We start from the raw sequence: 22,366 nt of genomic DNA on the forward strand, positions 1-22,366 counted from the left end.
CTGGCCATTCTGCTCGCTTCCTTCCCTGAGTCCTCTGTTTACCCTCGAAAACTCGGGGTTTTAAGTATTTCCCTTATTTGTACTCCGGAGCCAATGCTGCATATTGTTGACGGTATCAAGTAGTTAAATATTTCTTGTCTATAACAACACTCCATTGTGTACTTGGTTCTTGTGGACCGGGTGCTCCCAGCCCTGGACACCTGGAGGGACATGTTGGCCACGGTGCGGTGCGATACAGCCCCTCACTCCTTCCTGGGAAAAGAAAGAGATTGTGCCATCCTCCTGCAGAGAGCTGTGCATTGAGAACATGTAGACTGCTTGATAGGTCTTTCTTTTTCGGGGGGAATGACCCAAGGAGATGCTTTCCAATGCAGATGAAATCTTCGAGTGTGACAGTACTCACCAGCCGTGTCTTGCAGTAAGAAATCGCTGGAGACAATGTGTAAGTCCAACCGCGAGGATGGTTGGACAGAGGACAGTGGACCGTGTCCCTGGACTGCGGTGGGGCAGCTGCCGGTGGACGGTGGAGTGGGCGAAGGAGAATGCGGGGCCCAGCAGGGGCAGAGAAAAGGCCGCCCCGCCCAGTGCCGAGAGGCAGGGATGCCTTGAACACGGGGTGCAAGGGCGCGGGGTGTTGCTGGGGTGGCGAGCCGGGTGCACAGCGCCCCCGCCCAATGGCGCAGCGGGCCCACCTGTCTCTCCCGGGAGGGCCGGTCTGGCGCGTCCGCGGTCCCCGCTGAGGAATCCCGAGCAGGTGCCCAGCTTGGGACAGACACCTGTCACCGCTCGAAAGGCTCCCGACATGTCCGTGGCCGTGTTCAGAGCAGACACGGGCCATCTCCTCCCTTCTGGCAGAGCTCCCAGACGGGCACTCTGCCCAGCCGCCTGCATGCCCGCGCGCCCCGCCCGAACCCTGGAGTGAAGTCGGGGCTGGCGGGACCCTAGTTTCCGCGCGACCCATCTCCTTGGGCCTTGGGCCTCTGCGGTCGCGGGAGGAGCAGGTGAGTGGGGGGGGGCATGGGAACACACCCATGCGGCTGCCCAAGGAGAGGAGCCTTGCTGCCCCGGCATGGGAGATACGGTGGGAACCAGGGGGCTTGGCTGGTGTCTTCCCGGGCCAGGAGGACCCTGGGGGTCGGGGCTCATTCCTGAGCATGACCCTCAGTGACCTGCCTCTGCGGACGGGTCTCCCGGCGCTTGTGGTGTGTGGGTGCACCTGGGGTGGGTGCACCGGGCCAGTCCTGCTCCCCAACCGCGTGTTCATCTCAGGGACGCGCCTCAGGGTTTGGGGACCGCGGGGTGACATAATCCAGGGCCGTCGACCCCTATCCGCACCGGACTGGCTGGCAGAAGAGCACCCCGCCCCCAACCGTGTCTGAATGGCAGCCCCTAATGGAGGAGAACCTGTCTCTCCACCCCACCTTGTGCCCTGGGGTAGGTGATGAGGATCTAACCCGGGGCGCCCAGCCTCTACCCTCCAGAGAGGACCTTTAGGAAGGAAGCCACAGGGCCTCCCTGGGGAGCAAGGGTCAGACACAGCTCTGTGAGGCTGTCCGCAGCCTCTACTGCGCGAGTTCGGTCCCGGCCAGGGAGCTGCCCACAGGGCGCGGCAGACCCCTCCTGTCTCCCTGCTGCTCCCCTCAGCAGCATTTCAGTAGATCCTCCTGTGCTGCTCCCCACTCTCTCTAGTGAATCCTCTCACCCCCCCAAACCTCTGGCCTGTATCAAAGAATTAATGGAAGAACTAAAGAATTCTGGGAAAATCAATGAAAGCAGAATAGATGAAATGGAAGAACAAATAAGTTCTCTTGAAGACACAGAAATAAAAAGAACCAAAACAGAAAAGGAAAGAGAAGTATGAAGGAAAAAGAATGAAGAAAGACTTCGGGAACTATCTGACTCCATGAGGAAAAGAAATATAAGAGTTATAGGAATCCCAGACGGAGAGGAGAGAGATGTAGGAACAGAGAAAATATTCAAAGAGATAATTGAAGAGAACTTCCCAAATGTGAAGAAGGAGCTGAAAATTGATATACAAGAAGCAAGAAGAACACCAAACTTCCACTACAAAAGGAAAAATACAGCAAGACACATAAGAGTAAAGCTCCCAAGAATCCAAGACAAGGAAAAAATAATGAAGCTGGCAAGAGGGAAGAAACAGATAACATTCAAAGGAAAGCCAATAAGGCTGACATCAGACTTCTCCGAAGAAACACTACTGGCAAGGAGAGAGTGGAGGGACATAGTCAACAGACTCCAAGAAAACAGATGCCAAGAATACTCTATCCCGCAAAGCTCTCCTTCCTCTATGAAGAAAGAATAAGGACCTTCCCAGACAAACAGAAACTCCGGAATTTCATTACAACTAAACCCCCACTCCAAAAAAATACTACAAGGAGTCCTAAAGCCAGAACCTCAGAGGGACGAATAACAATGAAAGAAGGCCAAAAAAAAAAGTTATTAAAAGAATAAAAAAATAAAATCAAAGGAAAGACAAACACAATGGCAAATACAGATGCTAACATATCAATATTAACTCTAAATGTAAATGGACTCAACTGTCAATAAAAAGACACAGAGTTGCAGCCTGGATTAAGAAACAAAACCCAACGTTTTGCTGTCTCCAGGAAACACATTTAGCTACAAAAGATAAAAATAGGCTCAAAGTTAAAGGATGGAAAACAATCCTACAAGCAAATGGACCAAAAAAGAAAGCAGGAACAGCTATACTTATAACAGATAATACAGATTTCAAGCACAAAAAGATAAAAAGAGACCCCAGTGGTCACTAAATAATGATCACGGGGACAATACTTCAAGAAGAAATAACACTCATTAACATATACTCACAAAACGAAGGAGCACCAAAATATATCAGACAACTGTTGTCCTCTCTGAAAACAGACATCAGAGAAAAACACATACATAGTGGGAGACTTCAACACACCACTATAAACAATAGATAGATCAACAAGACAAAAAATAAGTAAATAAACCAAAGCTCTAAGTAAGGACCTAGAGCATTTGGGCTTAACAGACATCTATAGAACACTAAACCCCAAAAAAAGGAGTACACATTTTTCTCAAGCACACACGGATCATTCTCCAGGATCGATCACATACTGGGGCACAAGACAAACATCAACAGATACACCGAGATTGAAATCATATCAACCATCTTTTCTGACCATGAAGGCATCAAACTAGAAATAAACCATAAAAAGAAGGCAAGGAACTTTCCTACCTCATGGAGATTAAAAACCACACTACTGGAAAACCACTGGACTATTGAGGAGATCAAAGAAGAAATTAAAAAATTCTTTCAATTGAACTTGTCGGAGGACACCGATATCCTAAATGTATGGGATGCAGCAAAAGCAGTAATAAGAGGAAAATATGTAGCAATAGAAGCTCACATCCAGAAACAAGAAAGAACTCAAAGAAACAACCTAATCTCGAAGCTCAAAGATCTAGAAAAAGAACAACAAAAAAACCCCAAAACCAGTAGAAGAAAATATATAATAAGAAACAAAGCAGAAATAAATGAAATTGAAACTAAAAAAAAAAAAAAAATTCAAAAGATCAATGAAACCAAAGGCTGGTTCTTTGAAAAAATCAATAAAATAGACAAACACCTAGCCAGACTCACAAAGGAAAAAAGGGAGAAAGCACAAATAAACAGGATCATCAATGAAAGAGGAGAAATCACAACGGACACAGCAGAAATCAAAAGAATAATCAGTAACTACTATGAACAGTTATATGGAAACAAGTTTAACAATCTAGAGGAGATGGACAAATTCCTACAACTCTACAATCACCCAAAGCTAGATAAAGAAGAAATAGAACACCTAAACAGACCAATTACAAGCAGCAAAATTGAAATGGTAATCAAAAACCTCCCCAAAAACAAAAGCCCAGGACCTGATGGATTTACAAATGAATTCTACCAAACATTCAGAGACGAATTAGTGCCTATCCTTCACAAACTCTTGCAAAAATTTGAGAAGGAAGGTACAATACCAAACATGTTCTATGAAGCCAACATTACACTAACACCAAAACTGACCAAGGACAACACAAAAAAGGAAAACTACAGGCCAATCTCCCTAATGAACACTGATGCAAAAATCCTCAATAAAATTTTAGCTATCAGAATCCAACAATGTATCCATAAGATAAATCACCACGACCAATTTGGATTCATTCCTGGGACACAAGGATGGTTTAACATCCGAATATCAATCAACGTTATCCAACACATCAACAAAAAGAAATATAAAAACCATATGATAATATCAATAGATGCTGAGAAAGCTTTTGACAAAGTGCAACACCCATTCATGATAAAAGCCCTTGAAATTCTTGGGATACAAGGAACATACCTCAACATCATAAGGGCCATCTATGACAAGCCAACAGCCAGTATCATTCTCAATGGTGAAAAGCTAAAAGCAATTCCATTAAGATCTGGAACAAGACAAGGATGACCACTCTCACCACTGCTTTTCAATATGATACTGGAAGTCCTAGCCAGAGCAATAAGACAAGAAAAAGACATAAAAGGAATCCAAATAGGAAAAGAAGAAGTCAAACTATCACTATTTGCAGATGATATGATAATATACATAGAGAACCCCAAAAACTCCACAGAAAAACTAATTCAACTCATCAATCAGTTCAGTAAAGTGGCAGGATACAAAATCAACACGCACAAGTCAGTAGCCTTCCTATACACAAACAATAAATCTGAAGAAGAAGAAATAAAAAAAAAAATCCCTTTTATTATTGAAACAAAAAAAAATCAAATATTTGGGAATAAATCTAACAAAAGAGGTAAAGGACCTATACAAAGAAAACTATAAAACACTGTTAAAAGAAATAGAGGAAGACTCAAAGAAATGGAAAGACATCCCCTGCTCATGGATTGGAAGAATAAACATTATTAAAATGACCATTCTACCAAAAGCAATCTACAGATTCAATGCTATTCCAATCAAAATTTCAATGCCATTCTTCAAACAAATAGAACAATTATTGATGAAATTCATATGGAATCACAAAAAAACCCGAATAGCCAAAGCTCTCCTGAAAAAAAAGAGGGGAATGGAGGCATCACACTCCCAGACTTCAAAATACACTACAAAGTCATAATCATCAAAACTGCATGGTATTGGAACAAGAACAGACATACAGACCAATGGAATCTAATAGAAAATCCAGAAATAAACCCACAGATTTATGGTCAACTAATCTTTGACAAAGAAGCAAAGACTATGCATTGGAGCAAAGAAAGTTTGTTCAATAAATGGTGCTGGGAAAACTGGGTTGCTACATGCAAAAGAATGAAGGTTGACCACTACCTCACACCATACACAAAAATCAACTCAAAATGGATTAAAGAACTAGACATAAGACCTGAAACCATAAAATACATAGAAGGAAATATAGGCGAAACACTAAGTGATTTGCACATCAAAGACATCTTTACAGACACATCACCCAAAGCAGTGATAGTGAAGGCAAAGATATACAGCTGGGACTACATCAAATTAAAGAGCTTCTGCACAGCAAAAGAGACATTAACGAAAACAAAGAGAAACCCCACCAACTGGGAGAACATTTTTGCACCCAACACTAATGATAAAGGACTGATCACAAAAATCTGCAAAGAGCTGATGAGACTCAACAACAAAGAAAATAATATCGTCAAAAAATGGGCAGAGGAGCTGAAAAGAAACTTCTCTGAAGAGGAAATGCAAATGGCCAACAGGCATATGAAAAAATGTTCAACATCACTTGTCATCAGGGAAATGCAAATCAAAACTACCATGAGATACCATCTTACACCAGTGAGAATGGCACATATTAAAAAAAAATTAGCAACAACAAATGTTGGCGAGGGTGTGGAGAAAAAGGAACTCTCCTGCACTGTTGGTTGGAGTGCAAACTGGTCCAACCACTATGGAGAGCTATGTGGAGATTTCTGGACCTACTAAACATAGAGCTTCCATATGATCCAGCAATTCCACTCCTAGGTATTTACCCAAAGGACACAGAAACATCCATTCCAAAGAACACCTGCACCCCTATGTTTATAGCAGCACTGTTTACAATAGCTAAGCTTTGGAAACAACCCAAATGCCCAAAAATAGATGACTGGATCAAGAAGATGTGGTACATATATACCATGGAATATTACTCAGCATTCAAAACAGATAAACACATACAATTTGCAGCAACATGGATGGCGCTGGAAGGGATCATGCTCAGCAAAATAAGCCAAAAAGAAAAAGAAAAATACTGGATGGTCTCACTCATAGCAGGAATCTAGAAAACTTAAATAAGGGACCAGGAAAATGAATAACTCTAACAAAGTGAAAATCAAAATCAACAAAAAACTATGAACCAGAGACACTTTTTGGGGGGTGGTGGGCGGGAGGGGAGGGATTGGGGTCAGAATGGGGGGGGCTGCAATTGTATGGGGAATATAAAAATAAAATTATTAAAAAAAAATTGATGTGTTTTCCATTAAGTAGCATTCCTTACTTTCCCCAAACTTGAATTATTTATATCCTCTCTTTCCATTTTTTGCCACATCCAACACTATTTTACTGAAATTGACTTGATATTTTTCTTTAGCTCATTTTTTTTATTTTTAGTATAAAATAGAACTGTATTAGTACTATAAATGAAAGTCAAGTGTCACTTTCAAAATTAGAAGGTGTGTGCATATTTCTAACAAAACATTTCTGAAATCCCTGCTGGCTGATTGGTGCCTGCATTAGCCTTGACCCAAGACCTGAATTTTATGCTTAAAAGTGAGAAGGAGCAACAGAACAGCTGTCTCACTGATGGGTAGACCCTGCTGAGGGTCACCTTCACTTACCCTCCTATAGTGACTTGTGATACTCATCCTCTAGAAACTTGCTGCAAATGGCTGTTGGCCCCTCGATCAAGGTCATGTCAGAGATTCAAAGTCAGAAAATAGACTTCCTGGCTTCACAGGATGTATAGTCTTACGGGGAACAGAGACCTGTTTTCCAGCATGGCTGTCATGGGTTGATAGTGGTTAATAAGTGGGACAGAATTCACAGGAAGGAGAGATGACTAGAGGCAAAGCTCCAGGGCAAAGGGAGCATCTGCGGGGCATTGAGGGGGCAGATGGGGTGCAGCACGCATGTTGGAGGGGCCCTACTGATGTCCATCTGCAGAGCGATGCTTTCCTTTGGAAACTGGCAGGGGACATACAGTGTTTCAGGGACAGCTGCTGCACTCTGCTCAGAAGGATTAAGGCAGCAACAATGAGTATTAGTTATAAAAAAAAAAAAAAACTAAGTATTATTCTTTATATTTTTGAACACTTAACACTTGTATTTTTCCCCAGTTTGCCAGTACTGCTAAATATATGAAAAATACTCCCTATGTTAACGAGGTGTCAAGTGATGAAGCTCTCCCGAAGAGATACAGGAAGGAAATCATGGACCTTAAAAAGCAGTTAGAGGAGGTAGGTATGAGCCATGCATTTCTGGAAAGAATAGGGGCAGAGTGAGAGCTGGGTTCTCAATGCCCAGGACAGCACATGAGTCCTGCAGCCTAAACATAAAAGTTTGCAGGAAGAAATCAACTCAGTTTACTAATTTACTACAAGCCAAAAGATAGAGTTTCTTGAAATAATTCTGGGTTTTAATTTCCAAAGGGAAAATTTTGAGATATTCAAATGGGCCATGTGGAGATACTTCCTAGAATCTGTCACAAACTAGGACTTAGGTTAGAAAGAGGCCACCTCTTGCCATGTTGGGTTCTTCAGCCCTGAGTCAGAAATCTGACAGATGGTGTAATCACTAGCCACTGGAAATTTTGCGATCATCATGGCCCCATAATATAAGTTTGAGAAGTTATTGATTATGGTCATTGCATGCTAGTGTTCTGTGGATGAGATATATTTTATTTCAATAAAATTAAAATTCTCATTGCTGACATACTTAATTTATATTCTTCCAATCTAGCTACATTATCAATATAATGCAATGTTATGTTCTATAGGTTTCTTTAGAGACTCGGGCCCAGGCAATGGAAAAAGACCAATTGGCTCAACTTCTGGAAGAAAAGGATTTGCTTCAAAAAGTACAGATTGAGAAAATTCAAAACTTAACACGGATGCTGGTGACTTCTTCTTCCGTCACCTCACAGCAGGAATTAAAGGTAAAATTTTAAAGTTGACAGCTTAAACTTTGTCCATAGAGAATAGAATTCATGTTCTGATGTGTTTATTACAGTCAGAAGTGCGGGAGAGTGAGAGAATTCACCAGAGCCAGAGTGGGGAATAGAACAGGCAGACTGATGAAGAAATACACTGCTGAGAGGGGAGCAGCGGACACGGCAGGAAAAGTCTGCACGCCATGTGGGACCCTTGCCAGTGGCCAGGGATTGAACTGGTGCCACAGAGGCTGCAGGCAGCCTCGCAGCCCAGTGTTCAACTGCTGCACCACTGGGGAGGCCCTACATAGTCATTTCTTATCCTGTGAGACAGTGTATACAGGAAGCCCAGAAGGCCTGGTGTGCCTGCCTGTTCACCAGCAGCACCATGGAAGGCAGTTATGAATACTGATCTGCTCCCATGCACACAGACCTTAATTCGGGAACCCTAGATTACAGTCAAGGGGTCCATTTGTAACTGCTTCTTAAGAGATTAGGCCATTGGGAACCACAGGTCTCCAGGGCCAATGGGGATATTTTCTGTTTAAATAAACTGAAGTAATAGTCTCAGGGAAATTGAGAATATAAATCAATATAGTGTTAAAAAATTCTGGCTTCCAGCTTGTGTGCTTTTGGTTTACTCCAGTGGGGGCTTACTTCTGCGGTGAAGGTGATGTGGGTAAGGAGATGCTGTGGAGCTGACTGCCTGAAGGTGATCCTGTTCTGTCGACTCCAAATGTTGACACCAGGTGATTCTTAAGTGTGCTTTGCTGCACTTCCCTTACCTGTGAGCTGACTGGTGTGAGAATGATGTGAAGTAATACAGAAGTGTGTTTGCCCCACACTCTCCACACAGCACATCTCCAGCAAGTGTCTGCTGCGAGGGTTGTTATTGATAGATACTGCTAGGCGTTCAGAACACACCTAGCAGGTAGGAAACAGCCCAGGGGAAGATGTAGGGAAGAGGGTTTTAGGAAGATCTCAACATGCACAAAAGCCTAGAGTTGTGATAAAACATAATCTGTTCCTCAGATTTACATTGTCCTGTGGCAGGGGCATTTTAAACCACATGAAAGGATTTGAACATTGCATTGCTGTGAACAAAGAAATCCAGGGACATGACATGATCGGAACTGCAGCTTAGAAAGGCATGGCTTTGGAGAGGGAAAAATTGGGCAAACTTAGCAAGACCCTGTGAGGGTTGAAGTGCAAGAAGCAGGGAAGGCAAGAGGAGTCACAGTATCAAGATGACACACAGGCTGGGATGGGCTGATGAAGGAGCAGGAGTCCCTGGTTCATTTCAGCTAAATCCCAGGGAACTTACAAGGAACCCTTCAAATAAAAATGAAATGTGACTTAGTTATATGTAATTTATTATGGAGTTGCCACTGATATGAAAAGTGGGATTATATTTTCTCATCTGAGGATGTCCTTACACTTGCATTAAAGTAGTTAAGAAAATTCTGCCAAGTTAGTGGCTTTGAAAATGGAAACTAGTTCCCTCTGTTCTGTTGTTTGAGCCTAGGTCCAGGTGAGATTATTTTGATTTCTTTCTATTTAGGCTAAAATAAAACGAAGAGTCACTTGGTGTCTTGGAAAAATTAACAAAATGAAAGACTCAAACTATGTCGATGAATTTAATGTGCCGGCAAATGTAACAACAAAATCACAAAGAGCTACTCAAACTGTCCTGGGAGAAATCGATGAATGTGAGTTTCTTTTCAGTTTCTTTTGATTATGAAGCATCCCTTTAAAGAGAAAATTAATTTACAGCTCAGTACAGTTAAAACATTTTTAAATAGTATGTAAACTGTGATAGAATGGAGGTAATTATAAAAAACAAGTAACTCTAATACAAAGCCGCTCTTTCCAGACCCCCAAGAATAGTGATTGAAACACATGAGGCAGGTATTTTTACTGGTTTTGCCCCTCATCATTGTCCGGTTAAATTAGTACCCCTGTAACATCCACCTTAAACCTTGCTAATCTTGAAATGATGACATTTACACTGGAGTCTATTCCAAAATAAGGTCTCCAACATTATAAATATTTTTTAAGCAAAATTTTAAAATCTTCTCACAGTGATCAAATCCCATTCAGAATAGATTTGTCCATTTTACCTGTATCAAGGAGCTCTACTTCATTATTAAGCCAACAAGCAACCTTTTTTTTTAGCATAAAAGAGCTGGGGTGCAGGCCAGAGGTATGGGGGTAAGAGGATTCACCAGATACAGACTGGGGAGCAGAACAGGGAGATCTACTGAAACACTGCTGAGGGGGTCAGGGGGCGAAACAGGAGCGGTCTGCTATGCCATGTGAGTATCTCCCTGGCTAGGGATCGAGCTGAGGCCATAGTAGTAATAATGTTGAGATTTAATCCGTAGGCCACGAGGGAAGCCCCCAACAAGTGATCTTAATTCAAACAGCAGCACATGTGACTGTGTCTGTTGTGACTGCATCCTTGGCATTCAGAGTGTGAATGTGAGGGATAATTTGAACTAATCATTACTTCTAATCAGAATTTCTCAATGATCTCATTTAGGAAACTTTGTAAAGGATAAATTTCTTTTTCTCCTCCTAGCTCTCTGTTCAGAGTCTGATGTTTTCAGTAACACACTTGATACATTAACTGAGGTAGAGTGGAATCCAGCAACAAAGCTACTAAGTCAGGTAAGTTAAAAGTACTTCACAGAACGTGCTTTTACTCATTGAAATCCAACTGCTTATCAGTGTTTGCTGCTGTTAAAGCACATTTTGAGCTCTGACTTCATTTGAGTGATAATTCTGCATCTAATTAAGGTTTCCCGAGCTCTAACTCTGGCTGAGGCGCATGTATCTGGCTATAGGTGAGCCTTTGCTTCCAGGTCTCTACCAGCAAATCTTAGTGTCAGGGTTTTTTTTTTTTTGATGTTCTGTTTTGCCTTGGGCAAAGCCATGAGGGTAAAAAGAACTGATTTTAAAAGTGTGAAACGTCTCAGGTATGTATCAACAGTAAAGGAATGATATATCACAGACAAAACTGTTACCAGATAACACTGAAAAGTAAAAATAACTGTTGTATGGCATATCAGAACTTTTAAGAATAAGAAATACCGTGATAGATGCTGTAGTACCTTTAGAGTTTGGCTAATTTCTGGCCTGCTAAGGTTCAAGGAAATTTCTATAGTTTTAGAAATACAGTTGTTAAAGAAATTTTCAGTTTCATTTTGTAATAAAATTTTATTTTATTTTGGAATAAAATTACAGTTCTTCTTGGAAATTACTATCATTAGTTAACCATTACTATTGTTAATTAGGTATTGTAGACAAAGTGCTTTTTTGTGTCTGAAACATACTCTTGAAGTTTGTTGTTATTTAAAAAAAACTGGTGTTTGTTTTGCTTTTTTTTTTAAACTCTGAGCTTATTTTTTTCTTATATAGAAAGTTCTTTTAAAAATGATTAGTCCAGCTTTAAATAGAGCAATGCCCTCTCCCTCATTGTGTCAGTCAAAAACCCAGGAGCCATCCTTCTCCCCGCTCACTCCCTAGCCTTGTGGTGTGAAGAGGGGTGGTGTGTGTGTGTGTGTGTGTGTGTGTGTGTGTGTGTGTGTGAGAAAGAGAGTGAGCGAGAAATCCACCCACATTTCTCTCCAGTTGTCAACAGCCCCATCACTGCTTTCCCTGACTTTCTGCAAATAGCGTCCTACCTGGTCTTCCCCCATTCTGTCTTAAGCTTCTTAGATTCTCTAACCCAATCCCATGCAATCTTTTCTTCATAAACCCTGGAATAGCTTCTCTTTGCCCTTGGAATAAAGACCAGACTCCCCACATGGCCTGTGTACCCTTGGGCCCAGGCATTCTGGCTTCTGGACTTGTTTCCCCCCATCTTCCTTCTCGTGACTCCACAACTCTGGTCTCTGGCTCTCCCTCACCCTGAAGACGTCCTGCTCTCACTGCCTGCACTGTTTCTTGAGACCCCTTCACCTGGTTAGTGGTGTCAGCCTTCAGACCTCGACTAGTATGCCCCAGCTCCCAGGAGGTCCTCCCTGAGATTGCCGTGAGACCCTCGAGTGCCCCACCTGGGTCTGGTGGGATTTGGCACAGTATCTCTCCTACCCCAAGGGGGAAATCTCACCATTTGCTGTCCATCCTCTGGTAGGACGCTGTGCGCCCTCAGTGACTGCTAGCCAGCTGAGTTGTGGAAGAGCAGGAAGTCTGCTCTATGAATGAGCCGATCCCAGCTGGATTGTTGTAGGAAGTATCCTTATTTCTTCTCCCCTTGAATAAAATACAGACTCTGGATAGCCACTGTCTTATTTTATGATTTTCTTAAGGCCCAAGAATCTCAAGAAAGTCAAGAACTGTCCTTCAGCATGGAAGAAAAAGGCAGTGAGACTGAGACAACAACGAGTGAGGAGGGGGCATCAGAGGCACCATTCAGAGTCGAGGGTGCAACTCTCCCGGAGTTGGGGGCAGGAAGGCTCAGCTTGTCACAGGGGCTGCAGGAAGCCCTTCAGACTGAAAGTGACCAACTCAGAACTTAGGAGAGGTCACAGCTAAAGTAGGTTTTTAAAAACGTTTTATAAGCATTTTTATAGAAGCTAAACCTTTGAAAAACCAAGTTAGTCATATTGTGATGTTTGTAATGTTTCTGCATATTTCTTGCAATTTCCTCTAATAATGAAGCACCAAGAAACGGAAAAGGAACTGAGAATTGCTCATCATCACCTGAAAGAACATGAGGGAACCATACATCAGCTGAAAGTGGCTCTTTGCGAGAGGGAAACCGAACTGTCAAGCATGCAGAAGGAACTAGAAACAGCCAACAATAAATTAAAGAAAAAGGTAAATTGGGGGTAAAGGAACAGTGGGAGGAACCTGAGTGGGCAACTGACTGGAGGACTCAGTTGTCTTGGAAATATCCTGTATTTTTTTTTCCCTTAAACAATATGCACACACATGTAAACCTATCTGTGTATATTTGTATGTGTGTGTCTGTGTTTGGGGCTAACATGTTAATATTTTAAGGTCCAAGAACTTCATGAGAAACAAGAACAACTTACTACCATCAAAAAAAGCAGTGAGACTCAGGATAAAATGAGCCACGTGGAGCAGTTAGAGGAGCTTCTTAAGGCCAGAGACGCATCACTACATCGTGTGGAAGGCGAGAGGCTCGAGCTGATGGAGAGGCTTCAGGAAAGTCAAGAAGAAATAAAAATTATAACTAAGGAAAGAAATGAACTGAAGGGCGTGCAGGAGGCCCTGCAAAAGGAGAGAGACCTGCTCAAGGAAAATATTGAAGAAATTGAAGCTAAAGTACGTTTCCCTCTTTCAGTGTTTTTTTTTTTTTAACAGAAATAATGTCAAGGTGATAATGATGATGCCCACTAAATATTAATAATTTTCCTCAAATTACAAAGGGACAGAAAATCAAAGAGGAGCTAAAAACTAGTGTTTTTCTGATGGAGTCCCAAGAAACTATTGATGCAGAGACCCTGTCAGAGGAGACGGACCAAGAGGTGGGGTCTCCAGGAGACCTGGATACTGGATTACAGGGCAGAGTAAGTCTTGTTTTCTCACGTGAGAAGTGCCCCAACTCTGGTGTCTGCCTTCTTACCTGGGTGAGCAGCCTAGACTAAATGCAGAGGTGTTTGCTTGAATCTAGAAACAATCCTATTTCCCAAAATCTCTGGCTCTGCCCGGCTCACTTGGTTTCTGATGTCCTCAGACCCAGGAGCGTCAGCCTGTGGAGGGTGCAGCTGTCAGCGAGGCTCAGGCCGCAGAGTGTGAAGTGGAGCGGCTGACGCAGCAACGCGAGACCCAGATGTCTACTCTGGAGGACACAGAGACGGAGAAGCTGCACGAACACTTAGAAGAAATGAAGTCTGTTTGCAAAGAAACAGATGACCTCCGGAGTCTGCAGGAGCTCCTCAGAGCAGAGAGGGACCAGCTCCAGGAGAGCCTTCGGGAAGCTGTGTGCAGGGTGGGTCTCCCCAACCCTGAAGGGGAGACAGCCCAGCTGGGAAGCCAGGGGAGGGTCTCACTAGGACCTTCCAAGCGTTGTGCATGGACCCGGAAAGTGCCATTGCAGCTGTGTGTCCAGCAGCGTCAGCACCACTGTGCAGGGCTGTGTGGAAGGGTCTCTGCCACAGTGAAGTGCAGTGACCAGTAAAGCAAACCTGGACACGGGGACATGCTCAGTGTCTGTGGTAGGGCTGCTTAGATGGGGCCACAGGTTGAAGCCATGGTTAACAGGCCATGGGTGAGGGGGCTCGGGCACTAGGTGGTCCTGTCAGGGAAGAAAGGGCGGGTGCAGGGCTATTGACCTCTCCAGGTCACTCAGAGGAGGGGCTCAGGTAGGACAGCTCCTTCGTACACAGCTTGAATTGTGTTTATCTTTCCCAATAACCATCAAGGACCTGGAAATACAAGAGGAACTAGAAACTGCTCGCATGAGTCTGAAAGAACAGCAAGAAACCATTGATAAACTCCGAGAATGGTTTCAGAGAAGACAGATGAAATATCAAGTATACAAATGGATTTAGAAAACACAAATTCTTTCTTAAAATCACAGGTATATTTTCCTCTTTTTAAATTGTTACCTGAGTAAAACAATTTGAATTGGGTCTTTGTAATGAGACAGGACATGAATTAACCTAAAATTGAAGACAAGTAAAGCTCTCCCTACCCTGTTTAGACACTGTTTTTTAGCTGTTTATTTGCCTCTTTCTGTAGCCAAAATAACTATGATTATGTCAAGGTCCAAGAACTCCAGGAAAAAGAACATCAACTTCTTGAGGCAAAACATTGTCTCACAGAAAATATATACCAAAAAGAGCAACTGAGGAAGGAAATGGAGGCCCAGAACTCTACCCTGGGAGGTCTGGAAGCAGAGAAGTTACGGTTGACACAGAAACTTCATGAAAACCTTAAAGAAATAGAATTTATCACCATGGAAAGAGCCTGAGAAGAGCAGAGGGGGGCGCTCCAGACAGAGCAGGAACAGCTCAGGGAGAGCGTCCGGGCAGCCAAGACCAAAGTGAGTCCTTCTCATCGTTTTACTAGGGAGGAGGAAAACAATTTCTCGTGGATGTATTGATCGAACAAAGTGGGGAAAGACGTGAAGGATGGTGCAATCCACCTGTTCTGCTCCCTACTCTGTTCTCTGGTGAATCCTCTCACCCCTCCCATACCTCTGGCCTGCACCCCAGCTCTTGCATGCATAATAAAATCAATAAAAAGCAAAGGACTGTATTTGTGTACATGTGATTCTGATGACTTGCAGTAATTGTGAAGCATATGTGTGTAACTCCCTAAAGAAAGAAGTAACGGTGAAAGACTAGGTAAGACATAAATTATGTTTGTTTGTGAGAACAAGTAAGGAAAAAAGAAACCGATTGTGTGTTCATGTGACGCAAGGTAGCAAACATAGTACCCACATATACGTGTGACCCTTTGGGGAATGAAGCACCTGTGTAAGTGTGTGTATGTTTATGTGAATACACAGAGAAAGTAGGTGGCTGTGTGAGACCAGGGGAAAAATGGAGTCGCTGGTATGTTTGCATGTTACTAAGTGAGTAATGAAGGAACTGTGTGTCTCTGTGTGAGGAATGAACAAACATACTGGATGTGTGCATGTGGTAAGTAAGGAATAAAACATCATGTGGCTAGGCAAAAAATCAAGAAATTGATTGTGTGACTAGGTGAGGAGTGATTCTGAATGTGTGTTTGTGGTGAGATGAGATAACAAATGAGGTCACTGTGTGTTATTGTGCTTAACTTCAAAGGTAAGGGATGAAGTGATTTTGCGTGTGCATGTGCCTGTGACTGTGTGTGATTGTTGGGTGAGAAATAGTGATTATGTTTATGTGTGTAAAAACAGGTGAGAAAAAAGTGACCATGTGTATGTGTGAGAGACAAGGTGAGCAATGAGAAACTGTCTATATGTGTGAGTAGGTAAGGAATGAAGTAATGGATGGGATATGTGTTCACAGATGAGGAACATAACTGTGTGTGTGGAAGGTGACACAGAATGAGGTGACTGAGTGTGTGTGGGTGGACCAAGAACAGGAGTGGAGTAAAGGATGATACATCTGTGTGTGTCCAGGTGAGAAATCAGGTAATGGCAAGTGTGTGTGAATGAGTTGGTGAGAAAAAGTCAGGATATATTGACATGTGTGGGCACGACAAGGTGAGAAATAAATACTTGTGTGTCAGCGTGTGAGAAGTTATGTGTGTGTGAATGTGTATCTGATGAGACCAGGTGAGATGGGAACAAAACAACTGTGTGTGGGAGCGAGGTCACTGATGAAGACTGTGTGTGTGTCACTAGGTTCACTTTTCCTTCCCCTCTTCCTCCTCTTTACCTCTGTACTTACCTCCCCTCACTGCTCCTTACCTTTTTTCCACAGGGTCCAATGTAGTCTCAACACCGAAGTATTGACTGCGCCTTACCTCTTTTCATGGAGTCCAGTGCAGTCCCAACACCAAAGTGCTGTGGTGCCTCTGCTGAGGCCTCAGGAAACCAGCTCCTCTGTGTGGGCAGAGCCAGGGCCCCTGGCAGATGACCATGCACGGCAGGGATCAAAGTGGCTCCCGGTGCTCCGTGGGGGGTGGGTACAGTAGTATGCACAGCATTCACAGTCCCCACCCCAGAATTTCTACTTCAATGTCATGAAAGGATGGAAATTCAAACAAAAAGGGAAGCAACTTGATACATACAATAATAATGATGGAGTGACAAATTGTGAAACAGTGGGAATGAAATGAATGTGAACACAACTTACAACTTACACCAAATATCACTAAAATTATACATAAGCAAACAAAAATGGTCAACCATAATTATTAATCATAGCAGAAAACAGAATAAATGAATAGTGTGGACTTCAGAATATCAAATATTTTCTGTGAATATTTTTTGTGAAAGGACATGTTCAGAGAACCACAAGCCAAGAAGAAAAGTGAAGCAAATTTGCAAACCACGAATCTGAACAGACATCTCACCAAAAATATACAGATAATAAATGGGCGCACAAAATATATTCGTTGTCATGTATAACTAGGGGATTGTTAATTGGAACAAGGAAACATCACTACAAAGAACTGTTAAGCTCCCAACATCACTTTACCAGTTGACATACTGCTGGAGGGTGAGAACAGCAGGAAGACCCCTTCATTGCCAGTGGAATGCATGGGCAGATGCTTTGGAGGGCAGTTGGGCAGTGTTTCCCAAAGACAAAAAAAAATATCACCTTCAGATTCAACAATCAGGCCTCCAGTATTTAGACAACCACCTTGAAAAACTATGTTCAAACAAAATCTAGCATGTTATTATGTGCAGATGCTCTATTCATAATGGCTAAAATCCTTTCTCAAATCAAGATGTCCTTTAATGAAGAGTGCAAAAGCAAACTGTCATTCCTTCAGGGAAAGGGAGCAGAACATGACCCCACAGAAGCCTCTTTGGCATAAGACGACTTGACAACCATAATATGAATGCAGAGCCTGTCTCATTGGTGTCAGGATTATTTGGGGTCTATTTTTAAAAACAGCAGTTTGGGAGAATCTCTCAAAAACAAGAAGTTGCCCCTCTGTGAGAGTTGCACACTCATAAGGGAAATCACCAGTCCTGAGGTTGTCTGCTCTCTACCAGGAACAGAAGAATAACAAATTCAAACCAAGCCACCAACCTCATCCATGGCAAGCTCTGGGCATTCATCTAAAGAACAATGACTCCCTGGCTGATTTTTCTTTGCATGATCACCTTCCATGGCTTTCCCCCTCTCCTGACATTTTCCTGTTTTGTTTTTACATGAGGATGGCACAGAGACTGATCGCTTGGGCCCTTCTATGGAGTTATTAGGTTTCCCCTGCTATCCCTCATGTATATAATAAATATAAATGTTATGAAAGTTCAGTTTGCTTTTTCTCCTATAATCTCTCTTGTATGATAGAGGATCTCATCTAAGATCTTAGAATAGTACAGGCAAAATTATTTGGTCATTCAACCATGCATCAATAAAAGTCAGCAACAGGAACGAATGAACCATCAACCACTGTTGGAGGGAGGATGGGACATTTCTCTCTACCCCTCCAGCTGAAAAGCCATCCGATGAACAGCAGATGGATTAGTTGGAAAAACAACAAATTCAAGGACACTACCACGCACTCATTCATGTTCACCTCATACCAGGCCCCAAATACATGCTCGCAAAACAATGCAAATCAGAAACAGAACATATGCTCTCACCATAACCCTAGATCATGACTATCATCTTAGTTATCATAAAGCCTAAGCATCATGCACAACAACCCTCACCCTTACTCAAATTATTACCTGAATTCCTAACCAAAGAAAGTGACCCTATTTTTCTAAACCAGTAGCACCCAACTATAATCAGTCGAATCAAAAAAAAAAAAAAATCACAAGAACAGAAAACTAAAGACCTGGACCTTTCAGGCCTAGGAATCCTCCACAAAATAACAACAGGAAACCAACAGCCCATCAAAAGTTGGATACACTACAAACGAATGTCTATCCCAGAAAGTCCAGTTGTTAACATACTAAAACCAAGACATGCAACGAACCCATGGATTGTATGAGGAACAAACATGAATCATGTCAAGTGATTCAGAAAACTCTTTCTGAAAAAATCCAGTACCCTTCCATGATACAATCACTCAAAAAACAGGAATAAAGGAAAGTTTTTCAATAGAATATAGAGTATTATAAAAAAAATTATGAGCATCATGTTCAGTTTTGAAACCTGGGCGCTTTACTCCAGGTGTAAAAAATGAGGCCAAGATACTGATTCTCACCACTGTCATTCCAAACTTTACTGGAAATTCTTTCCAGAGCAATGAAGAAATAAATAAAAGGCATCCAGTGTATGAAAGGAGAACATAAAACTCTGTCTATTCACAAACAGCAGCTGACATCATCTGATATATAACGAAAAATATTAAAACTGTAAACTAATTTTCTAAATATAACCCACCATTTACTTCTTGTGTATACACTACTAGTAAAAAAGGGAAGAAAATTTTTGAAAACATTACATACATTTGGCACAATGTCTACATTAATAAAATATGTAAGAAGCCATTTATGCCTCAAGTGGAGTACTTATACACTGAAAATTAGAAAACACTGATGAAAGAAACCCTAAATAAAAGGGAAAAACACCCACAGTTGTGAACTGAAAGAATCAATACTGTTTAGATGACAATCATCATGGCACGTGCAGATTGAACGGGATTCCTATGAAAATGCACAAAGGGCTTTGAAGGGAACGTGTGCAAGATGATCCTAACTTTAATATATGGATATTCAAGGGCCCACAAACAGCCAAGAAAATAGTTTAAAAAAAATGTCAGAGGCTCATACTTCCCAATGTCAAATGTCACTTCAAAGCAAAGTGGCAGTGCACGAACCCTTCAGTACATAAACAGTGTCATGCCCCTTCACATACATCCCATTGCCAATAATTGTAAAATAACAGATATTGTTTTGTTTTGTTTTTTGTGGGAACCTCGCCAGTGGCCGGGGAACGAATCGGCGCTGCAGAAGCTGTGGGCAGCCTCGCAGCCCAGCGCTCAACCGCTGTGCCACCAGGGGAGGCCCCCAGATATTGTTATTTTATATATGCTTGAGGAAATCAAATATGTTTTAGGAAATCAAAAGCTTGGCAATATATACATGACATAGCTGGACATTTTCCACGAAAGACAGAGTAACTGTATGGTTGAACATTTCCACTCCTAGATATATACCCCAAATAACTGGAAGTGGGTGTTAAAGCCAAAGCCTGTACAGGAATGTTCGTAGCACCACTGTTCACAACAGCCAAAATGTAGATGGAGAGTAAACCCACGACTTACTTTAATTCTGTAAGATCAAATCACTCCATTTGACAAGAAGTCCTTCCTATTAAAACACCAGTCCTTTCGGAGGACTTGATATTCACATTACAATTGCAGCCCAGTAGACACTGTGGGTGGGGCATTTCAGTAACCCTGAGCATGAGCCAATCACTGCATACTGATTGGCTTGGCGATCTTTTGTTTCTCAGGCAAAGGAGTCGTGGTGTGTGTGTGTGTGTGTGTATGTATGTATGTATGTGTATATATATATATATGTGTATATATATAAGAAATGTTTGCTTTTTGATATTTGTGTAAACTTTCGTAATAGTGTTTTTTGTTGAACTGCATAAAAATATTTTGTTCTAAACAAAAATCAGGGCCTCCCCGGTGGCGCAGCGGTTGAGCGTTGGGTTGCGAAGCTCCCTGAGGCCTCTGCGGTGCCGGTTCGATCCCTGGCTGCTTCCCGCCCACCGGAGGAGGGTCCCACATGGCATGCAGACCTCTCCTGCCGCCCGCTGCTCCCCTCAGCAGTGTACTTCGGTCCTTCTGCCTGTTCTGCTCCCCGCTCTGGCTCTGGTGAATTCTCTCACCCTCCCGCGCTTCTGACTGTACCCAGTGCATGTATAAACAAACAAACAAATAAATAAATAAAATACGTGCCTCTTTAAAAAAAAAAAAAAAAAAAAAAAAATAAACAAAAATCACATCAGTCATAAAAAGCATGTCAAAAGAAAATGTCAGTTAAACAAGAAACTATATAAAAACATGCTTATGGCATAAACATCAATAAATTGGTACGAGAGAATTAGATTTTTCCCACCTGCACCATTAGTGAACTCGAAGTGATCTTGAATGAACACTTTTAAATTTGTTACTTTGCCAGCTTTTAGTTTCACCTTTGGAATATAAATAGTCTCTCGCTTTCTTTGTTGCTGCATTGTAAAAAAATCACCATTTTCTATAACCTTAGTTGTGTACCCAGTTTTTCAAATGATGCCGTGTTGTCCATGACCCACATACGATTGGACTTCCGTGACACTATTTTCACCAAACGATGGCATCTGTAGAAGGATTTAGTATTGTCAAGTGGGAAAATACTGTTAATGTCCATCAAATGGTAAATAAGCAAAAGCTCTATTAACTTCAATTTGATTCTGTCATTTGAGGAACAATATGACATGGCACAGCTGCCATGGGAAAGCACTCTGGCTGATTCTTTGAAAATGAAGCATGAACTGAATGGATGACAGAGCAATTCCACTTTAGGGAAAATCAAAAGAATTCAAAACAGCGACTCCAACAGACATCTGTATGTCCACAGTCATATCAGCATTACTCACAACCTGTCAAAATCTAGAAAGAACTCTAGTGTTGATGGAGGAATAAATGAAACAAACAAAATATGGCATATAAGCGATGGACTATTATTCAGCCTTAAAAATGAAGAAATTCTGATACCGCACATTCAGGAAAGTGCATCTCCAACTCGCCATTTTAGAACAGGGATCTTCCTTCAATAAAGACTGCTTGAAACCAGCAGAAGGCTCACTGCAGAGCGAGGGGTGAGCTGGGAAGCACCCCAACACCAGGCCCCTTCTGGTCAGCAGTCTGAGTCCAGAGGGGGAGTGGGCATCCAACTCCGGGGGCAGACCGCATATGCAGGAAAATGCGTCTCCGACTCGCCATTTTAGTATAGGGACCTTTCTTCAATAAAGACTGCTTGAAACAGGGAGAAGGATCCCTGTGCAGCCAGAGGAGAGCTGAAGGCCCCCACAAGACTGGTCCCGCCTGGCAGGAAGTTGGAGCCCAGAGGGGGATCCAGGGAGTTGGAGCCCAGAGTGCAATCCAGCCACCCCACCTCCAGGGCAGTCTGTGGGACTTCAAGACACATCTTTGGAATTAAACACAGAAGTTGGCGATATTCTGCGACAGCTACCATTAGCATACTCAAAGTACCACTGCCTCACTGGACTTCTGGCATAACGGTATTTGACTCATTTGGACCACCAGTTTCTGAAATCCCAGAAAGAGCACACCAAAAATATGCTGTCCAGTACCAGTGACACAGTGTCCCAACACATAGGGCAGATTAGAAAACAGGCAGCAGGCAGAAGATAACTACATGCAACCTAGCCACTCCTCAGGAAAAAGACACCACAAAAAGAAAACCACCCACCAGATTGCAACCACAGTGACTTGGAAGAACTTCTGAGCCTTCCAGAAAGAGGTTTTGAAATTGCCATGATTAAAAAAAAAAAAAAAAAAAACTGACAGAACTCATTAAGGAAAACAACACTCAGAAGAATGAAATTGAGTCCCT

This window comes from Talpa europaea (genome assembly GCF_964194135.1).
Source record: "Talpa europaea genome assembly, chromosome: 8".
Lineage (NCBI taxonomy): Eukaryota > Metazoa > Chordata > Mammalia > Eulipotyphla > Talpidae > Talpa > Talpa europaea.